We start from the raw sequence: 26513 nt of genomic DNA on the forward strand, positions 1-26513 counted from the left end.
CCGTTATTATGCCTCTGTAGGGAAAGTTTTAAGGACTCTTTTTTTTAACTACAACTTTTGCATTAAAAAATTTGCGTTTTCAGGTATTTACTGGAATAGCCAAAAGCAGATATCTCTGTTGATTGTTTATTAAAAACCCATGAACAATTTCAATAGATTTTCCTGAAAATGTATTATATCACCACATATATCCATATCGTGTTCTAAAATTATGCTTTGATAGAGCATTTAATCCCCTCCCTAAAGGGGGGTGGACAATCCATCATACGTACCTTTTTCTATTATTATGTACTTTAAAAGTAAATAAAAAGTGAAAGTTTCTTGGATCACTGTACATTTTTAAACCCTGCTGCAGGATTCTGAACCTTTGTACTTATTTTATTTTTGCTGGGGAGTAGCACGGCGCAAAGAAGACAAATGAGTGTGAGCTCGGTCGGGATTTGGTTGCACTGGAGGCCAATACAGTAGGGGCGCTCAGGATTGGTTTTTTTCTTTCCTTTTAATATGCAGCTGAGACCACTTAGCTGTTTCTGAGAACATAATAATAATAGTATAATAGCAATAAAACTTAATTTTACTTACAGCCGCAAGAATAAATGTAACTACATTACAAAACACTTAAATCTATAAATGTCTATTTTAAATGTAGGGCACGGTATCGAAGCATTCGGAATCAGTCCAATCCATTTCATTTCATTTAAACGGCCTCTGTGGAGCACTCTGGTTGAACTGGCTCTAGAATAAACTTGATTTGATTTCTTTTGCTCAAAAATGGACCGCTCACGGAGCTCGACCGTCAGAGACGCCGCGATTTCTAGGTTCACTGTGTCGTGCGCCTCAATTGAACTCAGTGTATTGTGTCAGGATTGAGCGCGGCGTGTGAATATCTGTGCGTTCTTTTGTGCCAGCACGCACATGTGGGCACGCAGATGTTTATACACAGCTTTGATTTTTGCATCCTCATTTGCATGTGCATGCACATGTCCCTCGAGCAGCCCACCTTTTTGGCACCAGATCAGCAATGAAAAGAAATGAGTGGAGGGATGAAGAGGGACTCCATGAAGCAAAGCTGTTGTATGAAGTGATGGATAAACTAATGAACGAGGTGATTAATTCAATTTATCCAGAGGTCATGACTGGCTACGCTTGAGGATCGGCTTGCCATGGCGCCTCAGGCGCAATCAGCCATAAAAAGAAGCTTTCACGGAGCGCCTCCAAATGGCCACATGGCCTTTGTTGCATGTCATACCCCCCCCCTCTCTCTCTCCCCCATTTCCTGTCTGCCTCTTCACCGTGTCTAATAAAGGTAAAAAATGCCCCAAAAAATAATCTTAAAAAAGACGTCTTACACGCAGTAGGATTATTTAGCATGCAGTGACGTGACACATGTTTTCCGACCTTAACCCGGGTCATCTGCTCTGGGCTCAGTGCGATGTCTGCAGCGACAGGGCAGTTCATCGGCTTTTCGGCGTTAGCCTGATTGGTCTGGTTTCCGAGGGATCAGAAGAAAAGGATTGCTTCTGTTTGCCTGATGAATTGACAGATTTCTTTTTTCTTTTTTTTTTTTTTTACATTTACTTCAAAGTTAATCCTTTTATCTTTACAGAGCGCAGCTATTGCCGCAGCAGGGGTGGTATGTTAGTGGGAGGGCCCTTAATTACTGAATGGAAAACCACCTCAAAGAATTGCAGATTAGAAAAGGGAATTGAATTGCTTCATTCAATCCAGCTCACCAATTTTGTTCAATAAATATGAAAACCAAACAGGCCACAATGTGGTACACATACTGTACATCATAGAGACTTAGAGTGTTTAAGAACTAAAACAAAACCAAGGGTATTTGGGAGAGATGGAGATTAAAGAGGCATTTTTGAAATTATAGTCATGTTTTTTTTGTTTTGTTTTTTAAAGCGTGGGGATGCGGAACTTTCCATCAATAGATGGCTCTTGGTAATATGCAGAGTAATGAAGACCTTTCCATGTTGTAAAAGCCTCTCATTTCTAACCACTTCACTTGGAAGGCACACTCAGCAAATCCCTTCTTTATGTCTATTTAATGTCAATAGGAAAAACAAAAGGAGGCTGTGGAGAATGGTAGCAGGAGGAAACATATGGCTAAACCCTCATTCTGCCAATCACAGCAACATGAGAAAAAAAAACATACATGAAAAAAGACAGACACCAGGCTGCAGCCTGATTTATTTTCCCTCCTTCATCTCAATTCCAGGAATTTTATGAATGGAAAATGTCAGGGGATAGGTTTTCCAAAGCCGCTATGGCCTGCGTCTCATGAGCTTACCATGCTGTTCTGGTGAGTTCATGCTGTCTGGAGCGGCGATGTGGAGCGCCACCGGAGGGACGGGACCCCCGCACCCCCACACCCACTTTACATCGTGCTGTTTGACTCTTAACTGGCAAACCTTACCCATAGCAGCCCGAGTGTGCGGAGCAGAAACCATGACAGCAACAATAAGAAGTAATTCAGTCAGTGGTCTGTGTTCAAAGACAACAATACTTTAGATTAATGATACAAGGCAGTAATGCCTGGAAAATACATATGTAAAGGAATAGCTAATCAAAGAAGTTTTTTTTTTCTTTCATCTAGTGGTCAGAACAAGCCCCCAGGCTGCTTCTCCGTTACCCATCTGCTGCCTCTACTGTTTCAGTCCAGTGTTTTGCTTTTTAAGCTAACATTTGACTGTGGAGCCTTTTGTTCCGTCTAAAACAATGTTTCTTTTTTTAACAAAAGTGCAGCGCGCACACAGAGTGGAGTCTTTTCCTGATGAATGATGGCAAGAATTGTCTTTACAGCAGAAAGCACTTTGGCCAATCAGCCTGATCTGCTGTCAGATCTTTATTTCCAGACACTTTAGCAGGAAGAAAACACAGATACTTCTACCCGTTATACAGTCAGCATGACGGATGCTCATTAAGGATTTAAAGCCCTTACCCTCTTAAAATCCCCTTTCCAGCCTCTCTGTGGCACAGAGGCACTTTTCAGAGAGAAATGTTTTTGTCACTTTGCAGATTAAAACAATGTAACGATAGAAAGAATTTCAGCTGCTCCTGAATTATTTAACACGGTCAACACACTGGTCAGTGGGCCTGTGTGTGTGTGCATATACAGTATGTGTGTTTGTAGTACATTTGTTTGTGTTGGGCAGGGCTATTAAGGCGTTTGGACACATTTCGGCTTGTCGTAATGTCCCTTTTTATCTTCTGCACTAATCAATGCTGAAGTTTCTAAACATCTCTTCCATCTCTATCCTCCTTACATTTCGTACAAATTAGCATAAAGCTCTCCCACTCCACGATGATCTCTTTTCACAGGCTTGCTTTTCTTGTTGTTTTTTCCGTTGGGGTTAATGTAAGACGTTCATAAGGTTTTCAAAGTCTGACACGACCCCCCCCCCCCCCCCCCCCCCCCCCCCGTCATCATCATCCACCCCTCCACCCCCCATTGTTGATGGGGTCCCAGGAAGTGTAATTACACTGTTGCACTGTGGGCTACAACGTGAGCCGTTTTTTTTAAACCCCAATTATTGTTTACATTTTGGCAAATTGGTTCCATTGAAAGTATGCCGAATTGGCCAATAGTGGGTCCTGTTTGCAATGTATCCATGGATGCACAGACAACTATCACTGGGTTACACTTGATACTGAAGAAAAAATAAAAGCAGGATGAATCTCAGTCAAGTTCTGAAGTCAAAAGAGATATCTTTTTTTTCTATATATATATATATATATATATATATATATATATATATATATATATATATATATATATATAGAGAGAGAGAGAGAGAGAGAGAGAGAGAGAGAGAGAGAGAGAGAGAGAGAGAGAGAGAGAGAGAGAGACAGTGATATCCTCGAAAGGTGTAAGTCACGCTGAATCTAAAAAGATGTGTATCCTGTCTGTGTGTTCAGATTTGACTGAGTTATGACTCCACGGAGGAGTATAAGTCTTGAAGCAAATTGCGGCAGTCGGACGCTGAGGGTTTTAAAGTACCATAATTGCCTCCATGAGCTGAACTAACCTCCAGTTGTTTTAAGAACACCTCATGCAGTAGCCCCCCCTTTTCAACCCCCCCCCCCCCCCCCCACCAAGAGGAGTTGGTGAAATAAGGCGAAATACAGCATGTAAAGTACAGTATAGTCTCCTATATGTAATATTGTGATGTCAGCTGCAAAATAAAGCCACAAAGATTCCAACTGTCACACTGCAGCGTTGGAGTGACCTTGTGTCACCCTGCCGGTGCTGTCGCTGTACTGACTCTGTCTGTCCTTTGCCGAGCCTTTAGGGCCGTAAATAAGCCAAAGCAGTGAGGGGGATCAGTGAGTCCAGGCGGGCGAGTCCAGGTGACAGGGCGGTCACCATCCCCCAGCAGCGGAACCACCACAGGCCTCGTCTAGCTGGAGAGCTAAGACCCCTCTCTTATTACCTCCTAAACTTCTGCGTCTAGCGCTGCAGAGCTGCAGACAGCGCCAAGGGATTAGCAGAACTCCTGGACACGAGCCAGAGCAAACGGAGACAGAGCGGGAGAGAGAGGAAAGACGAACGAGACGGAGACAGAGTGATGCTGAGAAAAGCGGAGGGCGTACTGAAACAGCAGATAGAGGAGGACTGATGAAGCAGAGACAAAAAGAGGAGAGGAGACATCCTGCTGTCAGCGAGTAGTGTAATCAGGACCAGATGTCTTTCTGCGCTCACTTGACTAGAGGCGGATTTTCACAGCGATTCATTTCCACAGCCCGCGTTTGTTGAGGGATTGAGACACGGGATTTCACCCTCTTGTCTCTGTTGTTTGCTGCGGGTCCATTTTGATGCCTCACGTCGAGTTTGCGCAAAGGTCTGTGTGTCTAATGGCTCCGAGTTCTCAGACAGGCATTCAGCTACTGTGTGTGTCTGACCTGTTTGCCCTAAGAGCAGATGGGATTGTATAACACAGTTTCCACACTGGTGCAGACCCCCCTTGCACGTCATTATAAGTCTTTCTGAGAGGTCCTCTTCAGGCAGGTGCTGTGACGGTATGCATTTGTGTGTGGATGTGCGCTGACTTGGTCTGCTTTAGTGAAGGTTCATTTCATATTTCACACAGTACAGACATCATTTGTTTACAAAGCATTTACAGCGATGATCGTCACTCTTGTGGCTGTATTCAGTCTGATCATAAATCAGATCTTCCCTTACAGTTCCACTGCTGCAGACACAAGGCATTCATTCACATCAATGAAAGAAAATGTCCATTTCTCAAACTAACTCCACCAGGAGATGGCAGGTTTCCTTATTTCATTCTGTCAGTTCTCAAAGTCTCTTCACAATAAATAAAGATAAAAGTATAATAAAAGTGAAATAATGCTCCAGGGGAGTCACAGCAGGGATGGCAGTTCACCATTTTTGCTCTAAATCTCGACAAATATTTGTTGGACTACCATGAAATTTGGTAGTTATTCATGGCCACCAGAAGATAAATCCTAATGACTTTTGCGATCCCCTTGTCTGTTGTCCGTTAGCACCACCGTTGGGTTGAAAGGTTTTGGTTCAGCTTGAAACTCATTGATGGGACAGCACAGTTTGGCACAGACATTCATGTTCTTCCCAAGATTATTTGTAATAACTCTGGTGATCCTCTGACTTTTCATCTAGCACCATCATCAGGTCAGTATATGCTATAGTGTGCTTCAGCGTCCCATCATGGATCATACCAGTTCATTTAAAGCATAGGGAACGTCATAAAGAACATCGTTGTGCTGCTTGATCATCAGACTAACAACACAGAAAAAGCTGCATCTCAAAGTACACAGTCTACACTTGTGTGCAGACGGAGAGGAGCAACCGCTCACACACACCCAAACTGCCTGGTCAGTGAATTACTATGAGCCACGATGCCTTCGTCTGCAGTCTCCCGTACACTGTAGCATGCTGTTTGGCAATTTTTAATGGCGGCACCGCCAGTTTGACAAACAAACAGAGAGATTTGAAAGCTTCAAATGAAGGCTTCGGCCAGTGTACAGCCACAGGGTGGTTATTTCTAAGATAGCTGATAGCTAACTCCTGCCACTTCAGCAAAAGAAGGTGACGTTATTATACAGTAGAGCAACAAAGTCCACACAGGGAGGAGGTCGGGGTGGATGATGGGTCAACAAAACGCGGAACTTAAACACAAGACTGCTGTTTCTTGACAGTCAACGCCCCTAACTTTAACCACATGTTTATTATTGTAACCAAGAGGACGAAGCTCCCCTAACCTCAGCGAAGTTGTCATTTTAACCCAAACTACAATTTTCCCCTGACCTTAACAAAGTGCTTATTTTAACCCAAACCATGACCTTTCCCAAACCTACCCAAGTCGGTTTTGTGCCTGAACCAAACCAAACGACAGCGTTGTCACATCATAAAACAGATTTATTTTACAACAGTGATTTGTAATAGTTTTGGAAGGCACAGAGAAATGATACCGCTCTGCTGATAGGGGCGTTCCATCAGAAGTCTTGGGCATGGACTAATGACATCATCTGGGGGATTAATTACTTTAATGAGTGCACTGTTTCATAATCGATAGAAACGATGGCCAAAACTACGAAAATGAAACCCAGGTTGTAATAAACCAGAATTATCCTTTAAAAAATTTTTTTTTTTTTGCTTTCTAAATAAATTAATGAGAGAAGCTAAGTAAAAAATGGAGTAAAAAATATGGAGCCAGAACCGGCAAACCTAGCTTAGCATAAAGACTGGAAGCAGGGCTAGCCTGCCAACACCTCAGATAGTGGTTTTAGTTGGACTTACATGATGTAACTCTTTGTTGGTAACTTCACTTTGGAAAGAGCCATACTAGCAGTTCCCCCAGTTTCAGTCTTCATGCTAAGCTAAGCTAACCACGATCTGACACCAGCTCCGTACTTAACTTAAAAAGTGTAAAAAGAATAAAATATCCTCAAAGCATAATTTTCCTCTAAGTAATCCAGGTCCTCCCTGACATACACCAGTGCAGACCAGGATCCTAAACCAAAGGGCCCACATGTATCTATCTGATACAGTAGCTGAGAGTAATGCTGGCAACTTCTCACTCTCCAGCCTACAACAGCAGCTTGCTAGCAGGCTAACACCACTGTGTTTTCAGCCTGGTAATTTGATAATGACATTGTGGGGCAATGGCTTCCAGATGTAAACTCTCTTACACTTGTACTGTAGTGTGAAGTAGTTGAACTGCCAGAGGCCCGAGCCAAGTGGCCACTGGTTGGCAGTGTCTGGGGGTAATATGTTATTTTAGCATTAACAAAGTAGTATAACGCGTTGTTAATAGGATTTCAGTAATATTATTACTCAGGTTACGTGTTACCACCCCGAAATTAAGTGCTTATTGTATTTATTTTTTTTAAGAATTCATCCTCACAGTGCCTCTTCCGCCAGTGCGCCACCTTGAAGAATTTCCTCTTCAGGAAATTTGATGGCTGCAAAGTCAGACCCGGTATAGCCTTTGATTACCTGCTATGAAACAACATTACCCTCCTCCATTTTATAATGCCTAGCTGTATTTCTGCGGTTATTTTGGTGAAAGTAGCGCAAAAGTAGTGTAATCAGTGATGCCCCACTCTACACACTGCTGCTTGGACACAGGGGCTTTAACACTTGCTGCAGGGAAGAGACTATGCTGTCATTATCAGATGGAGGAAAACGAATGTGCAATGTTCGTCAAGTGATATAGATTTAATTTGCGTCTCAAACTGTTTGCTCCTTTGAAACAGACTACAGCTAACAGCTGAACCAGGATGAAAATAAAAAGCGGTAGTTTGAACATGAACGAGGCAGGATGGGGACATGGAGCTCACAGCCAGCTAGATGAGATTTTATTTTAGCGATGGGGATGGGGAACAACTCCAAACAGTTTGTGTTGGCACTCCGTTGTTGTGAAAATCAATATCCAACTTCTCAAAGTGCGGCCTGGAGTAACACAGCGCGTGTGGTGGCTGTGTAAATGTGAACACAAACACATGAGCCTAAATACAACTTTGCATGCAATGTGAAGTGACATGATGTTGCTGGTAGTTGCACCCAGCACACACACACATATATATATATATATTTATATATATATTTATATATATATATATATATATATTTGCCCACAAACATGCAGCCGCTGGGCCTGACAGGGGACAACAGCCAATCAGTGGGAGTAATTAAGCATAATAAGCGGTCTTCAGACGAATCGAAATCTTCGCTGGCGTGATTCAGCATCTTAAACTGCAGCAAGGAAACAACAGAGAGACAAAGGAAAAGAGAAAGTAAGAAATGAGAAGTTGTGTCAGTGATACACACACGTGCCAGCTGAGCTACCTTTCTAAAAGATGCATTAGGTGTGATGGAAGGGAGCCAGTCTCTTCGGGATGAAGACCTTCTCACATCTGTCAAAGCACTGTGGGCAAATCCATTTGTTCTGTCCACTGCATTATTATTGATGCCCTCTTTGCACGAGTACACGACTTTGTTGCTCTGTTGTTTGCTGAAAGCAATCGTTGCTAATTGTTTTATTCCCCAATGCATTATTTTCTCCTCTGAAAGTGAAACTGAGGACAAGAAACAAAAGAAAGTCAAAAGTCTGAATGCAGCTTTTGTGGCACCTGTTTGCATAACTGGCCGTCCAGACATGGCGTCTTTGTTCTTCTGCAAATACGTCTATTAGTGAACATTGTTGTCAAATATCTGCTTTGAGGGCTGTTTGGTTATGAAACTGAGAGCGGTCAGACTGGCTGAATGGATGTTTGATTCTCAATTCAAGGTCAATGATACAGGAGATGGGAACGAGAATGTCATTGTCATCGGGACAAAAGGCCATTCTGTATCAAATGTAGCGTTACCAAGCCTTCAGCAGCCTGGCCTCCTCTCTGTTACTGTTTGAAATGGTTCTCTGCTGGGCGGCCATTTCCCAAACACAGCCCACAAAGAAGTCGTCCCGACTCTGCATCCTCTCCTCCGGCTTTTTTCTTCCTTTTGATCCTGATTAATTTGATCAAAAACTACTTTTGCTTCCATGGTTTTGTGCGACCAAGCACTTTGTTCAGCTTCACAGGGAGTAAGAGGCCGAACTAATCAGATTCTGAACTAAACAGAGACACAGGTTGAAAGAGCCTCCAGAGCGAGATAAAAGAAAAAAATATAAGAAAATCTCCAACTTATTGTGGACAGAGGACAAAGATATTTATTATTATTATTAGATTAGATGTTGGCATGGAACATATGGAACTATAAAGATGCTTCTCTACTCTTTTTTTTTTTTTCTTCTTCTCGGAAGTACATTCTCTATAAAGATCTTTTTCTTTTTTTTCTTTTTTTTTTAATTTTGTGGCTTGAATCATCTCAAACCGCCATCTTCTCAAAACGAACACCCATCCTGTGTCGAGACATGAATCCAAGAAAAAACGGCAGCATCCGTCGTTTCAGCGAATTCCCAAAAGCAACGAAATGTTAACATTCAATTGACAAAGGCCTCCGGCGGTCGTGGAAATGATGCCTCGTGTCTGTCAAAAGAAGGTGAGGTGTCACATTGTTATAGAGACGCCACGGTGTTTGAATGGGTCAACAAAATGACTCGGACTTTGACACAGGAGCTCACTGTCCATTCCCTGTTCCCCTCCCGACAATCAGCCCTGACCCTGTGACCGCGATCGTTCTCCAAACAAGTCCGTTTTGTGCCAAACATCAACCACAGCGTCTTTTTTTCCCAAGGGTGATTTGTAACCGTTTTGGAAGTCACTGACAAATGATGCGCAATGATCTTTTAATGGTCTTTTAACCCTGCGCCCGGAAATATGATAATTACAAAAAAAAATAAGGGTTGTTGTTATTTCTGTAAGTCAACTTACAGAAACAACTACACACCTACCTCTTTTTTTCTTTCTCTCCCCTTGTTACATCGGTGTGCTTTTTTCTTTGGTTTCAAAACCTGCAAAGAAGCGTCAATGCCGACAACGCCGGGCATTATTAATTATTAATTCATATTTTCTGCTTTTAAAAATACTTCATCTGAGAAGCCTAACGTCTGCCAGAATGTGTTTGGAAACGGTCCATTTTGTCGCATCAACTGTTTTCATTCATATAATTTTAGCTTACAATATGCAGCTCCCTGCTGGATGTCTCTGTGTGTGTGTGTGTGTGTGTGTGTGTGTGTGTGTGTGTGTGTGTGTGTGTGTGTGTGTGTGAGAATGAGAAGAGCTTTGCTTGGCTCTCGGGGCTCGATAACTTCTCACCGACGTGAAGCATCCAGCCAGAGCTCGCTCGATTATGATGCGATTAGTTAATTGGGTGAAGATGTGGAAAGTGAATTATGTGTGTATCTCATGCTATGCCACTAATGGATGGAAAATACCTCCATCTCCGACCTCATCCTCCCCACACCCTTTAACCAAAAAACGTCTCATAATTTCCAACTTGTGCATTCTAAAGTGAATAGATTTAGCATCTCAGATTTATATCATCTTTCCATTTGGCTCGCTGGGGCTGTCTCTCATCATGGCTCGTGGCTTGAGCCCGGTTGTAATTTACTGTGAGGTTGTTATTGTTACTGTAACAAAAACAGCCAACCAGCTCCTGTATTTATGCGTTTTATCTGCCTGACCTAGTGAATGCCCCTCATTTGAAGAATTTGCCTGGTTATTAAAAACCAATCTTGCACTATAAAATGTCTCTCTGTGTAACCTTTCACCAGAACATTTTTCTGTCACTCTGAAATATTGGAATGCTTTTTTTTTCTTTTTTTTATGTGCTTCTTCCTTGCTGCTTTTGATTTCTGATTTCTGTGTTACACCACGGTGGCTTGAAGTTCAAATTACCTTGAACCGAAAAGTCAACAGTTTTTCCAGAAAACAGTGAGCGTGATTATCTGGCACCTCAATTATTGTTTCCACAAAAACCGAGCAGCTCTCTCAGTCGCACGCATCGGTCTGAAGCGTACCCACTCTGTAAAAACGGTATAACAAATCCCTTTAACAGAGACACTGAGGGCCCGCCAAAGAATGTGCTGTTCACCACTCTGCGACTGAACAGGAAGTGTACTGCTTTTCCACAGGACTCCACAGAAAATGGTTTTCCCATGAGCGGTGGCATGCAATCAGGTGCATGTGCTTCCTTGGCCGCTAATATCTGCTGTCGGCCGAGCCAGAGAGATCAATGGAGCGGTTAGACCGCCATCAATCACTTCTCATCCCTCTCACCGCCTCGATGCCGCAAGAGCCAGAGCGGTGCCGAAGACCTCGTCGAGTGTTGTTGCAGTCGAGTTAGCAGAGGCCGTGGGTGAGCTCCTCTTTGGACAATGGCCGCCCTCCACCTTTGTGTGGCGATGTGGCTAAAGGTTGTGGATGGCGGGAAGGTATGCATCGGCCTGTCAGCACTTCGCTGACGCCTCCCTCCTCTTTGTTTTGTCCGCCTATTCATCTTCGTCAGCCGTTGTTTGTCCTAATTGCCCTTTATTCACCTCCATGAATCGGGAGCAAAGGGATGAACCAGGGGCTGGGTCTCACCTGGTCATATTGGGATTTAATAATGTAAATCTCCAACCTGGTGTCATGGCTCGGGGCTGAATATGCTTCAAAAAGCCATTGTGTACGTTTCTCCTTCTGCAGCGAATCGTGACGAAAGGGCCTACGCATACAGTTTACAAGGGGCCCACACAATGTAATGAAATGATGGAGGAGAAGAGAGAGCCACAGAGCAGTGTATCGGAAACACTCCCAAGTCCCTTATTGTGAGGTTTGTTCAGTAATTGTGTTTTATCATCTCTGCATGCAGCGAAATATAAAGGGAGAAATAAATGTTTGCAGTGGCGTGAGTGGAAATGTGCTGATTTGTACTTTCCAACCACCCGCTTAATGAACAGTGCATGTCAGAGTGATACAAGTGCTCGGATGACTCAGTGTGTGTGTGTGTGTGTGTAGAATCTGTACGCTGTCATTTGAGGAAACAAAAGGTAGCTGATGGCGCCGTTGTTGGCAAAAAGACAAATGGGAGGCGAAAATTGAAGCTGTGTCATTTTGTCTTCTGCCTGCTGCGGTGGAGGCTTCGTGTTTTGCTGCGGCAGCACTTGTAAAAATAAATAAATAAATCACTTCCCGTACTCATTGTTTCTTGTGTAGTGACACCTGCTTGTCTGATATCATATGTCAACATACTGGTTTTGCAGGGGGTTGAAGAGCGAAGTAAAACCAAGCTTACAATGTCGGAAGATATTGAGAAGACGTGCCGTCTATGCCGTCATCTGTTTCGATAGCAGCATCTATGCTGTCTATAGCGGTCGCCTTTGTTGTTATTAGTTCCCCCCCGCGGCGCTCATTGCATAATCGCTTTTTCAACCGAGAAACCGCCGTTTGATGTCGTGACGCCAGACCAGAATCAGTCAACACACACACACACACACACACCCACACACACACACACACACACACACACTGTCCAGTCCTTTGGTTTGTGACATTCCCATCAGCCTCAGCTGTACTTTGTGTTTTGTGCTAATTAGCAAATGTTAGCACGCTAAAATGTTGAATGAAGACGGTAAACGTGGTAAACTGTGTACCTGCTTGACATCGGCATGTTAGCATGCCAACATTAGCGTTTAGCTCCGCTGTGCCGGTAGCATGGCTGCAGACCACTAGCATCTTGATGTGCACCATTGCGGGTTGACGCACATCAACTCAGCAAACACCACTGTCCAATTTTCCGGTATCAAAGTGCATCAACCCCTCAGAAAAGCAACAATTCCAGCTACTTTACTGACTTCATGACTTTTGTCTGTACTATGTGTTTGGTGTGTGCTGCGGGTGCCAAGTGACAGGCGCTTAATGACATGACACTATGAGACGTGGCTAGTGTGTGTGTTGCACTTGACAATAAAAGTGAAAAATCTGCGGTTGTTGGAATCCTTTTTAAATAACGACTATTTTGCCCATATTTCCCAAAAAAAAGAGGTTTGACATATTCTTGTATCTTTATTTACAGGAACTTGAATCTACATAGCAACTGTTTCATGCTCCACCAAACGGTCCCCCCAACAGCTATTTTAGTTTAGAAATAAAAGTGTAAATACTATAAATGTGAATGGTTGATGTCTGTTTTTTTTCTCATGTTTCGCCCTAACTGGATCAGGGATCGTACATGCTGGTCAGCTGTTTCTGTGAGGCTATGTTTAGAAAACTGGATGTGACACTATCACCACGATCTCTGAAGAGATTATGACTGGGTGAGGTGGGGTGATGCTGGACCGATGGTTTTATAGTAACTCGAGTGGAGAACGAAACACTGAATCCAGATTATTTGAATGGTTTTAATGAGAAATCTGCTAAAAGTGACATACAATGGAACCATTTCCATTCCAACTATTTTTCTCCTACGGGTTGTGCAGTGACCGGCAGATTGTATGATATAAGGTGATTGATGATCTTTTAGGTTTATAGTGGCTGCCATTAGAGATGCTGACACTCAGTCATGTTCCTTGTTACATCAGAGATCTGCTGAGAATCGTTAACGCCTCATCCCTTAGTCCTCCTTGTAGTCCTCTGTATATTTTCATGACATTTTATCAGTGTTGGAGTTATGGAATCTCTGCGAAGCCTTTAGTGTTCCCCTGCAGGTCATTGTCACGTCACCCAGAGGTCATTCATCACAGCATTATCGCATTTTCAATGACTGAACTCCCAGTCTGCCACTAAAGACCTGAATGGAATTTAAGTGGTAGTATTTCTCCGATGCAGGTTTTACCAGCTGAAATATGTGTTGCCTTCATGGGCAGGTTATGAGACATTCTATCATCAGCTGTGTGAGCTGTGTGATTAATTTCTCTCTTGACCGAAATGTTGTGTTAATCTTTTGGAAGATTATTCCATGTTTGGATGTATTGTCACAATACCAGAGGTGGAAAAGAAGCCCAGTGTTTGAAACAGCAATGGGGGAGGTGGGGGATTATTTTGCGAATCATCCAGTTTCACTTTAACTCTTGTTTTTCTGACAGCCATCTTGTGCCCAGTTGTTGTTGTTGTTTTTTCTCTGCTTTTCGTGCATTTGTGGTCTTGCCCGAGGCTTCCTGCTCCTCTGGGAAACACTGGTGTATTTGGCCTTGTGGTGGATCTCGAGATATTGACAGATATTCACAGTAAATACTGTACGGGCCTCCAAGGCATTTCTTTCTCACCTTACTGGTGTGTTTATGCTCATAAACTTTACATACACACACAAACCCTCCATTGAGGATTCGATGGTTTGTGGGCATCGATGCCAGCAAGGTTATATGTAGATACATGTAATTTATTTGCGTCGTGGTGTATTTTTCTTTGTAAAAAGTTAGATGTAGAAGTGGGGATGTCAGATTTTGAAATCTGAAACCTTTACACCCTTCCTTTCATGAACAGGAAGTTAGATATAGATATAGATATGTAAATTGCTTGAGGAAGGCACTATGGCTGAACAGACAAACAAAAGAGCACTATTCTACAGACGCTTGCACAGGAAATCCAATTAGTTGATCACAGAGCAGAAGAGCCAAGCAGTCGTTGGAAATTGGAAAAGAACCTTTTCAGTGAGTTGAGATTAAAAGCAGCAATGATGCCCCTTTTTTTTCTGGTGGACTGGTTGCATTGTTTGTTTTTTACTGCAGAAACCCTGGATTATATCCAATGACGGTGTTTTTTAAATGATTTACTTCTACGGTATTTGTGAAGTAATGCTTTTTAAACTTGCACACTTTTTTTGGGGCCACTCGGGGGGGGGGGGGCAGTGAACACAACACTGAAATATTATCTCCTCATAAAGTTGATATGATGAAGGTGTTTGCAAGCATATGTTAAGACGGGCCCAGCCCAGTTGAAGAGTGTGGTTGTGTTAAGTTCACCGGCGTAATGCTTTAGAGAGAGATTCTTTGTCGTTTGTGGTGCAAAACGATTGATTATATCCAAATGCCATCCTCCAGCATCAGTTACCACCGAGGAAAATGAGCAGAAAAGAGGAGCTGCAGATTAAAAAATAAAGTTTGCCTGTTGATTGAAAAGCTGTCGCCACAACGTATTATCTGTGTTTGATTAATACTTCTGCTCTGGCAAAAGCAGCGCAGCCCATTTTAATGTTCTCCGCCATCAGCCTCATCCTTCGTTATCTCCCAAATTTAGACTGCATGGAGATGGATGCCGGACGTCAGCCCATCGACCGGCCCACTCCTGCACTTGATTAATGGGGTCCTTGCTATTTTGAGGTCACAGGGGTTTGCCTGAGCAGCTATCGCAGTGGATGAATTTGCTGCCCAGCATTCGGCTCCACTGGTCTCCATACTCAAGTGAAAGAGATGTATGCGGCCGCTTACCCCCCGGAGCCGGAGTTTTTCGGAGAGAGCGGTTTTTGATTGAGTTTAAAGCTCTAAAGATTGAAGCAGAGGGTCAATTTGTCTTGACGATGGCCCTCATTTTATCATTTTACCGCTGACCAGTTCTGCTTTTGATCTAAACGCTGCTGACCTTTGAGATTCTTGTTTTCTGCTGCAGGTGTCCTGGATGAATTGAAGCCTCTAACTTTATTTTTTCTCCCTCGGCTGATACATCTTCCACTCATACAGTAGATTTATTTATCTATGAGTTTGACCTTTGAGTAGGTGGCCGTGCACACCACAGGGGAGCGTGGTGGCTCCAGTGGTTGTTGGCCAGAACACCATCTGGACAGGTGATGCCTTTATTCAAGACAGAAAGGTATTATTTTCCAAACTCTGCGGGGTTAGTCCAGGACGTCCATGTCCGTCTCTCATTACGCTGTGACAATGAGAGCTCTGTATGTCTCTGCCACTCCCCGACCTCGGTGAGTCTATGTCTGGGCGCCTCATTATCCCCTCACCTGGCACCATTAATACTTGTTTGCCTAGAGGGAGATTGGAGGTGGGGCGGAGCCCGAAGGTCCAAGTATTGACCCGTCACTGGCTGGAGAAAGTAGACAAATAGTGTTGATCGATGGAGAGAGTCACTGAAAAGTGGGACGCCACCAGACTAAGCACATCAGAGTGAGAGGGGAGACCGTACGAGAAAGTCACTAAGGACATTTTCAACTGTGAAATAGGATCAATAGGCTTGCAAATGACACAGATCAATCCCTGACAATGATCGCTTTGGACAATATCCTCTCCCATAACAGGAATAATGGGAGCTGTGTGTGAGAAATACTCAAATTAAAGCAGTGAGGATGAATAGTCATGCCAGTCTTGTCCTGAAGGGCCCTTTTTTTCCAGTCGTCACATCAGCCTCGGTTGGCAGCAGGGTTTCTTGATTGTGATTCATCTGAACGAGCCCATATTGATACACACTGACACACTCCCTCACATGCAACCACTGTAGCTCTCCACACAAGATCATTACATCAGATTAAACATGTCGCCACACATTAATGAGTGCTCCTGTTCCAAGATGCTGCCCATCAAGGTACCCAACATCTCTGTCTCAGTCCGGCACATGACTGTACATGAAATATTCTCTTTGATTTGGAGTGGCCAAGTCACCAGATGGGGATCTGTGCGGTAGGAGGAGGTCTGTGATTCTGAAATCTGTTCTAGTTAGACCGCAGATGTGAAAGTGTGTCTGTGCACAAACAGGTGGCTCATTTAAAGTGGGTGTAAACAGCCACGCATCAGTCACATGTTAGTTTTGAAAGCAGATGTTCAAATGCACACTGCCACTCACCATCAGACAGTGATTGAACAATTAATCTTCGTCAATTGACGGAAAATGAACGGCTATTTTGATAATTGATTGTGCGAGTCATCTATTAAGCAACGGTCGGATCAAACCAGTCATTTGAAGATGTCACCTTGAACTGCTCTGTGAACTTGTATAAGGCATTTTCCAATATTTATTTACATTTTATAGACTAAATAATTAATAGAAAAAATAATGACTATGATCATTAATTACAGTACAGAAAAATATTTTATTGAGCTTTTTTCTGACAAATATTGCAATTTAATTTGCAACAATTCTCTATGAATAGGAACTCCAGGCCTTTATTTGTATTGTACTGTACACCGTTTTAAATAAGATACACAAACCAAGCATAATCACAAGTCACATAAGATAGTTGTTTGTAATGTAAGTCTTCAGAGAAAAGGCAACTTCTAGGTAAACTTGTATATAGTAACTAATAGTACACTTGATATAAGCCACATCGTTTTGTCCAGTTATGGTATAACGACACACTGCTGGTTTTGGGTTTATGTGTGTTTTGTGTGTATTGGTTGACAATAGAATAAAACTCTTTAAAAAAAGTCATGTCTGACAATGCTTGATGTCAGAATGACGAGCACTAAATATAGCTTTGACAGCTCTGGACTTTAGCTGCTTCAGCTAACGTTGCGTTAGCTTCACTGACTGACAGGACAGTCCGCCTCACTGTGAAGATGCAGGGGTTTTAACAGGAGATTCTGATAGCTCTGCGCACCAGCTAGCTATATTTTACACGTCATTTCTACCTTATTGACAACTTGCCAGCTACCTGTCTGAAATGCAGCACACCGTCTATTAAAGTTATCCTACACAGAGTGGTTTGTCTTCTTTGGTGCGACCATCTTTGACGCAGCGTAAATATTAAATAATAAATATTAATCACCTGCATGTAGAGAGCATTTTAACGTCAAGATGAAACGGCACTTTGAGAGTATCTTACGTCCGTATTGTGACGTATTATCAAGTGAAACAGGAAGGAGGAGGTGGGCGGGTCATGACGTCGGGAGGAATTGGATTTAACCGTTGAAAAGTCGGCGTGCCATAACCGACGTACCATGCTGTTGCTAGCTAGCTAACTAATGAATGTTAGCTCTGTGGCGCTAAAAGTTGAAGATTGACTGATGGGGTTGGTTCAAGCTGATGTAAGCACACGTCATATCTTGTTTTACAGGAAGAAGACATGATTGGATTTCGATATAAGAATACAAAGAAATTGATTTTTCTTTTGTATTTTTTGGCATGTATTGTTGGATAGGTGCACAAAACAACTGGGGATGCGATCTAAAAGGGAATTTTTCATTTCATCTTGACTTTAATCATCCAAGTGACTCTTTTTGTAGTTTGAACAACTCTCATAGTTAACATTAATGAGCTACAGCTAAGTAAATTTGCCTGCTATAGTTGGTGAAATCAATGATTGCTAACGAAACCTTTTCACCCTGTTTGTTAAGACACTGTTAGACACAACTTAGAAAAGAATAAAAACCACACACCAATGGCAATATTTGATATGATTGCAGTCCCCCCCCAACATACAGTGCTTACCGTAAATATGGGGACGGAAACCTGACCAACAACACAGCGGAGCTTCATAAACAGTGGGAGGCCTCACAGGGTCTGGCTCATTTATGAAGTCAGAATTGTTCAGTTCCTCCTTTACTTTCCATTACAAGTCCTCCTACAGCTCTGCTGATGGAGTTTTAATTTGCACAGCCTCTTTACGTGCCTCGACATGAGAGAACAGGACACATTAAACTGGAATAAGGCAGCTTTACGGGTTTGCACACTTGTGGTTTTATCCAGATGTATTGCTCTTTCTTTTCCAACGAGCATGTTAAAGGCCCTTAACTTTTCATTGTACACCCATGGCAGTTTTAGCTGAATTTTCATTATGGTCTCTTGGATGTGTTCAAATGAAGGACGAGTGCGAAATAGTCGAGCACCGTGGGTGGTCTCTGTGGCTTTATCTCCTCGTAGCGCCTTCACATTTTGCTTTTGTAAAAGAATGTCAATTCACAGCACAGAGGATTATGTGCATGCCCCTACACAGGCACCTCTTGTTTTCCTCTTGTGTTTCTTTTTTGGGAGTCGAGCAGTGATATCTCTGCCCAGCTGTGTAGCTAACTCTATCTCCGTTGCTGCTGTGAGGGGGGAAGCATCGCAGGATGATGCACCCTGTCCATCTGCTTTTTGCACTAATTGGGCCCAGTAGGAAATTAGATAAGATGATGGAGTAACTGGTTATACAATACAACACCAACTACGTCAAGATTCAGGCTTTTAAAAAAGAGGAGCAAAATATCTAAATTACGGCGGTTTAAACTGGATGTCTACTGAAAAATTGATTTCTAAAGACTGTGCACTGTGAGCTGAAAGAGAACAAACTGCACAAGCACACAGTGTTCCAAAAACTGCAGAGCCAGTGTGTATCTTCCTGGGACATCAGGACATGATGTTGTAATATTTAAAGTGTTTCAATTAACTGCTGTTTGAAAGCGAGCTTCGCTGTCGGGCCTCTTTGTCTCAACTGTATGACTTTAAGGTAGTTAATCTTGTCCTGGGAGAGCGCAAGTGAAAATGTTGCACACTTTGAACACAGACTTTATACTGCAAACTGAATCATAAAACAAGTAAACATGCTGAAAAATACTAATAATGAAAATAAACGAAAGAATGTGCATTTTCCAGAGGTCTGTTATTAAGAAACAGCCTTCCCTACAGAGCGTTGCTTTTATATGTTGGGGACATTAAATTGAGCTCAATGAAGAGGTCCAATCAATGACTGAATCCAGCAGAATGAGCACAACTTGAGCCTAGCATTCAAGGTTTTGATGGGGGAGGAAGTAAAAGCACAAAAAAACCCAAAACAAAACATGTACATCTACCAACAGGCTGAAGCATGTACTCGTATATTACAACGTGACAACATGCCATTTCCCAGCGCCACACCACAGCAGTGCTGTGACCTTCAGTAATGCTACAAATATACCATTTCACACTCGTCCTGTGTTTTCAGCCCTTCCTGGGACTTTCATTCTATAAAAGACTGCGGTGTCGTTCAGCGTTGGGCAGTAACACTTTGCTCAGTAATGCCAGTGGTCAGTACCATGTAGTAAGTGATTACAATTTGAGATCACTTACCATTACATACAGGAATCGCCTGGTTTTGTTCAGAGTTGAATGGTGTGTTAAAGCCGCAGTGGGACTTCCACTGCTGCGTGCAGTCACGGGGGCTAACATTAATCCAGCTGCTGATGGTCAGTGAACACCTCCAAACTGTAGCCTGGCTGCGTGTTAAACTACAGTGTCTTGTTTTCTCACTCTACACTTGTTAAATACAACCTGGCGTTGTAGGGAAAAAAACAAAAGTGATGCAGCTTTTGCTGTTGAGTAAGTGGTGATGTAACTGCTGATGAGTGATAACGTTGCTCCATATCTGCTGGATGTGTAAATAACCAACTGTTCACTGTGAAAAAGGCACATTGAGCACATGGCATGGTAGCAGCTTTTGCCTGCTACAAGAGCCTATATCCTCAAAGTGATCTATAAAGCCTGGGACGTCGTATGGCCGCCTGACATGCAGCTCTCACCCTTGGTAACACGTAACGCTGTTGTGACGCCCCCAGGCAGAGAGAAGCACATTCAAGCAGAGCAGCAAAACTGAGAGCATTGGCGACTATCATGAATGTAATGGAAAGAGCAGCCCTGTTCCTAATTACTCTCAAAACATGCAGAGCTTCGTAGGTTCAGCCTGCGTGCACGAACAAAAGACGGGCAACAAAAAATAAAATGAAATTACATATAAAGGAATTTCTCAAGAAACTGTAATTGAAGGTTTTGGCAATCAGCAAGATGCCTGTCATGTCATGCCTTAACCCAAACATAAACAGCATGGCAGCCCCACCGCAAAAACCAGACGTCATTGTAAATATGTAACATTCACGTTATAGTGTTTGTTATTCTTAACGTAGCCACAGCAGCTTGAAAATCCTTGTGCTATACTTTCTTTTATGTGGATGCACAGAGCACCAGCGGATCCACTCGGCAGGCATTATTTCCACAGTGCCGTGTCGCTCTTCTAAGCACTGTGCGCAGCAAAAAGCCTCGCACACCGACAAACAAACACCTCCCTGTATCAATAGTCAGACGTCATGAAAATCCTCGCTCCCCGGCCCCTCTTTGAGCCAACTTTGCAAGTTCATTTGCACTCGTCTAATCCCCCAAACACATTCTGCTCTCTTTGAATGCCTCTCGCAGGCTGAGGTGTGTACCATCAGCGTAATGGGAGAGGAGTGACACAATGCTGCCCCCCCCCCCCCCCCCCCCCCCCCCCCCTTACCACTGTTTGACAAAATACGGAGTGCATCCCTGGCTCAGCCTTTCAAAGCGCCCAGGTGCATTATGGAAATTGTTCTGTCGTCTTCTGTCTCGTAGCTGCGTCCTCTGAGCTTTTACAGTCACACTCATTTCCCCCCGGCTCACTGTCAGCACTGTGGCTTATAACACTGAAAGCTCGCACAGAACACACGCTCGCACGCACGCTGTCTTGCAGATTTACAGTGTTTGTGCACGAGTGACTGCGCTGAAAGAGTGTAAAGTCCGGGAATGTAATTACAGTGCTTTAAACAAGTGATAACAATCTAACAGCGTATGATACCTCCCTTAAAACCTGCTCCTCCCCCATGTGAGCCTCAGAAATGTGCTGAGTACACTGAGAAGGCCCGTCGCTGTCGGAATAGACCAACAATGCAAAGAAGTCTTTGAGGCACGCAATGCATGGCCAGCTGTGTGGAGGAATGTAGCTGCATGACCTCACAGGGAGGTCAGAGGTCACGAGGTCACCATAAAAGAAGGTAGACCACTGTGGGTAGTTATGTTGAGAGCATTGGTGATGAAGTTTTTATGGATGATGTTTTAATCTTTAGAACTTGTGATAACTCCTGGTGGCCATGCTGCTTGACTGTAGAGAGAAAACACATCGGCTCCGGGGTTATTCCACTTTGCATTTCTGAGATAATCTACCAGCATTTGAAAGCAAGTGTAAAGGCGTCACACTTGAAACCTAAAGCCAAACCATGAAAATCACACAAATATCTTACTCACCTGAGTTCTAAAGAAATAATCTAATAATACAATACATGCAGATCGGGGACAAGTGAACGACAGCGGACACACTCAGCAAATGTACCAACAAGACGGACAGACTTCCGAAAGGCTGACAGACACCGACCCCGAACAAGTATTTTATTATTGGGCTTTAGGGTCCTCTTTGTCCTCAGAACCGACATTAACGTGGCACACACCTCCCCCGCTCCCAGACGCACGTTTACTTCAAAAGTCAAGTGAAAAAGTGCTCCATTTTTATTATGCCCGCAACCCCAGCTATGCTATTTGAGAACGGCACCTTCTGCCAAAGCATGCGAGTACACTGACCCCCCACCCCCACCCCCCACTAGGCGAGAAATGGATGCTTATTCATTGGAAAGATAACAGACTGATCGATAATGACACTTGTTAGTTTCAGCGAGGAGTGTTAACACTAACGTTAGTGTCACTGGATGTGAGGTGTTTGAGTGTGCGGTTATGGGTGAAACAGCTCCAGAAAACAAAAGTAAAGTGTTCTCCATCTTTGGAAAAACCTTGTGCTTCCTCCTTAATTGGCTGTAGTTTTCCAAAGTCAGAGTCTGACTACAAGCTGTCGGTGCCGCTTCTCATGGTGTTTCCCGTTTGTACAACACAGTGAAGTGCATTCATTTCTGGCGTACTAACCGGTGAAGACGGTATCATGTTGTTTGGAACGGAGACACAGCTCAGTTTAAATGGCTGGACAGTACGAAAAAGATAGTTAGTAGCTACAAAGACATAGATAATTAAATATCACATTAAAAAGCATCATGGTGCACTGAGACGGCCGAACGCAATGACGGATGAACAACCCTCGTGTACAATCAAAAGGCAGGAGCAGAATTTGGTTTCAGGACCATGGACAGCATCAGAGGACACATCTGCATGTCATGTGAGTGAGAGCTGCTTCTCTCATCATCTGTCATAAGAAACACAATCAGATCTCATCATTACAGCGCCATTAGTCCATTAGCGCACCTTGACCCGATTAACACATGACCGGGAGTCGTCACAGCCGCCCTTTTTGATGACTTTCAGAGTAAAGGTTCCTTGCACGTTGCACTCAGTCTTGTCAGCCAGTGGGTGTCGAGGTTGCATCTTGTCACTGTAGAAATAAAAAGTCCTTCACCGGACAAACCCTCCAGACAGCCCCCAGAGGGGCTGCCTATCTGTTTTTATCCACCAGTCCTGGACATTAGTCGTTAGTTTTAGACCTCATTTTCCAAACATATCAATTATATTATGCTAATCCGAGCAGCACTTACCACTCGTTCAGCGGTGCTGGGTCTCTTTCTGTTCGTGTGTGAGTGGAGGAGGGGTGGAGGGTGCATTTGAAAGTGGTGAGTGGGTGGAAGGACAGATGCCTCTATGTTGCGATTGCGAGGTTGTGTGTGTGTGTGTGTGTGTGTAAACTGGCTTAATTCTCGGCCGCTGCTGTTTGGAAGGTTAAGAGCGATCACTCTGCTGGAAGTGAGGAGCGAGACACTCACAGATGAATTGTGCCGCCTGTGAGCGCCGGGCATGATGACACACAGGGACCAAGGCCGGCGGAGAGAACACTAGTTTGGGGGATTCATTAGTGAACTTCGTTGAGAGCTTAATGACGGCATCGGGGTGATTTTCAGTAATTCCCTGCTCCCTTTTAAAGTAAATATATTCAAAATGGAAACGAGCGCTAGGCTATGGATGAAGGGAGTTGATTGTCACTCTGTAATTTTCGGTCTGACAACCTTGTAAGTGCTAGAGGCGTAGGTGTGCGGGTGACAAGGAGCTTGCTTTTCAGCTGACAGCACCACAATGCTTGTCACTAGATGTTTTCCTCCAATCAAAACCACATTATTATAATCTTTGGAAATGTCAACAGAGCAAACCTCAAACTTTTGATACTACTTTAATTCACTGCAAACCTCCAGCAGCTCTCTGAGCCATGTGACCGAGCAGAGGGAACGTATGGGTCGGGAAATAATGACATTATCATTCTCGCGGCTGTGGAAAATTTTGACCTCCATTTTGGCTCTCCGGATGTCAAAGAGGGCTCCGACTGGGGTCAGAACAGCACAGTCCTGTACTGTGCTGTGGACTATGGGACACTGACCCACTCTGCACACCCACCATTTTCACACAAGAGTCATTCAAACACTGGATGTTATCCTGATGGCCCCCAGATTTTCAAGCTTGACAGACTTCCTTTCAACTCTGTGATAATCCAGGGTCAATTTGGCAACAAGGGGCTGATAGTATAAGGAGTCCCCAGTCTCTACTTCATACACAGCTGTGGAGATGGACATTAACTGCATTATGGGTAGAGCCAATGTCATACTGCCAATAATGACATTTTTGCAAGCCGAATGATTTGTATTGGGCAAAAGCTTTTTAAAGATTCAAATGGCGGAGTCTGCCACTCCTTCACTGGCTTCAAATGACATGCACATTACCAGGCAACATTTGGAAAACGAGAAGCCGAAAGCACGCACACATTGCACGTAATTTGTGCGCATTGATTTCATTTCTCAGAAGATCCGAACGGCAGGCCCCAGGTGTTTTGAAGAGGAAACATATTTGTGCCCGTACGATGAATCAGCTTGACGGATGCTTACAGCAGAAACTGTGCGCGTCTTCCATCTGCTCAGACTGCTCCTGGGCCCATGAAAAGTGAACAAAAAGAACGATTTCTCTATCTCTTTTTGTATATAAAGGAAGCAGTTCAGCAGTTTGCTAACAAGTTCGCCATGTCAACATGAAAGTTATGAAGTTTTTGCAGGTTTGATAAAATGGACACATTCCCTTATATTGAGGTGACAGAGCAAAGCTGTATCCTAAATCACTGTCGCTCACTCATCCACCACTAACTCACTACCAACGCCCTGTATAATAGACACTAAATAGTTTACTCAGTAGTGAAGAGTAAATTGAGACTTCGGGCACTTTAGTATTCTGTTATATGCTGATGACATTGTGCTGGTTGGCAGGGACAGAAATAAATTTATAAAAAATGCTGAATATTGTGGGTTTATGATGTAGTAGATGGAGACTTGCTATCAGATTATACATGGTCGAAAAACAACATGAACAGCAGATCAACCATATATATATTTCAGGTTGGATCATTCAAATACGCCACTCCTTATAAATATCTATTTGTCTTTCATGAAAACATGAGCTTTTCAACAGGAAGAAAAGCATTGGCAGAGTCAGCAGGAAGAGCCTCAGGGTCTGTGATGTCCTTGGTCAAGAGATATTTCTTCAATATTTTCTCTTCGTGGTTTGCATTTTATTTTCAGGGATAATTTGCAGTGTATATAAATATAAATACAGTCAAACAAAAACTATTAAAGATCCATAAGGAACAATGGAAGGAGGAGTTCTGGAATAAGCCAAAGCTCAAGATTGCTAGAACTTTATATAGCATGTCATTTAAAGAGAGAGCCGCCATGAGCAAGCGACTTGAGGAAATTCAGTTGACTGAAGGTCATAAAGTATGTTGAGTTGGCTCTTTTCATTTTTAGATTTTTGTCTTAGCAAGATTTATAGAAAATGGCAGCTAAGACTGAAATGTTTTCCTTTTGAATTTGTGGAAGTGTATATTCTGGTTGGTCCTGTGGCCATCCGGGTTGTTGTTTCTGTCCAGCGTCTTGTAAGCATTTGCAATATGGGCTGGGCACCGTATGATGCAGGACTCCCAAACAAACAAGTCCATCAGTCATTATTATATTAATCATCATCAATTTCCGCATTGATAAAATGTGACGCATTGCATTGCCGATTATCAGAGGAAACGACGCAATGTTTTTCATTTGACTGTGTCATTTATGAGGGCCCTGTACAGTTTATTTACACTCAGAATTCAGACACTCCCGAATAAATGGTGGCCAGTAAATATGCAGCAAACAGGGAACGAATTCGTCCGAGTGTTTCTCCTCAGATTTCTGTGAGGAGCCAGGGGTAAATACCGCTTTGTCCGGAGGCTGCTGGATCTCTGAGATAAACTGAAAATTTACTGGTGAAGTTCCATGAAACTGGGATGAGATTCATTTTAATTAATTAATTTGCACATAACGTTGCCGGTCTTTCTGCCACACCTACCAGCCCATACTAGGGAGGCCCATACCGGAGGCCTCAGAGTGACGTCTCCCCTTTTGAAGTGACACTTTTTCACGAGTCGAGTGGCCTAAAGGTTAGAGCTTAGCGAAAGGTCTCCTGTTTGAATTATTCATGTGTTAACTGTGCAAACATGAAGCAGGACATAAAAAAAAAAAAAGAAGCCATGTCTGCTCTACTTAAAAACCCTCCTTGGAAGAGAGAGTACACACAAAGCATGTCAGCCGGTCTTTCTCCAGAAGGCTTAAGAGGAGATCTGAGATGATAAAACACAGATGTGCTCTCACCGTTTAGCATCAAGAGCCACCGTAACCCTACACCCCCACGCTTGCAGTTCAGACAACGATGTGTTTTTGGAAGATTTATGCGATGGAAAAAAAAAAAAGATGTTATGGTTATGAAGATGGAAGGCTACGGTTTCCTGGCGGCGGGAGCGACAGTCGGAGTGTGGAAATGGTCGGATGTTGCTTGTTTTCCAATAGCCGCAGTTTCACTGCTTGTTTCTTGCAAATCATGTTACGCAAACAAGCATGATTAACTTGATATCTCAGGAAATT

At 43.3% G+C, this 26513-nt stretch overlaps 1 protein-coding gene across 1 annotated transcript in view; it reads left to right on the top strand.

The window, feature by feature from the left end:
- LOC139291804 (potassium voltage-gated channel subfamily KQT member 5-like) overlaps positions 1-26513 on the top strand; it is a 100640-nt gene that overhangs the window by 45582 nt on the left and 28545 nt on the right. The gene's annotated exons all lie outside the window — the stretch shown is intronic.

Source organism: Enoplosus armatus, chromosome 2, assembly GCF_043641665.1.
Source record: "Enoplosus armatus isolate fEnoArm2 chromosome 2, fEnoArm2.hap1, whole genome shotgun sequence".
Taxonomy (NCBI): Eukaryota; Metazoa; Chordata; class Actinopteri; order Centrarchiformes; family Enoplosidae; genus Enoplosus; species Enoplosus armatus.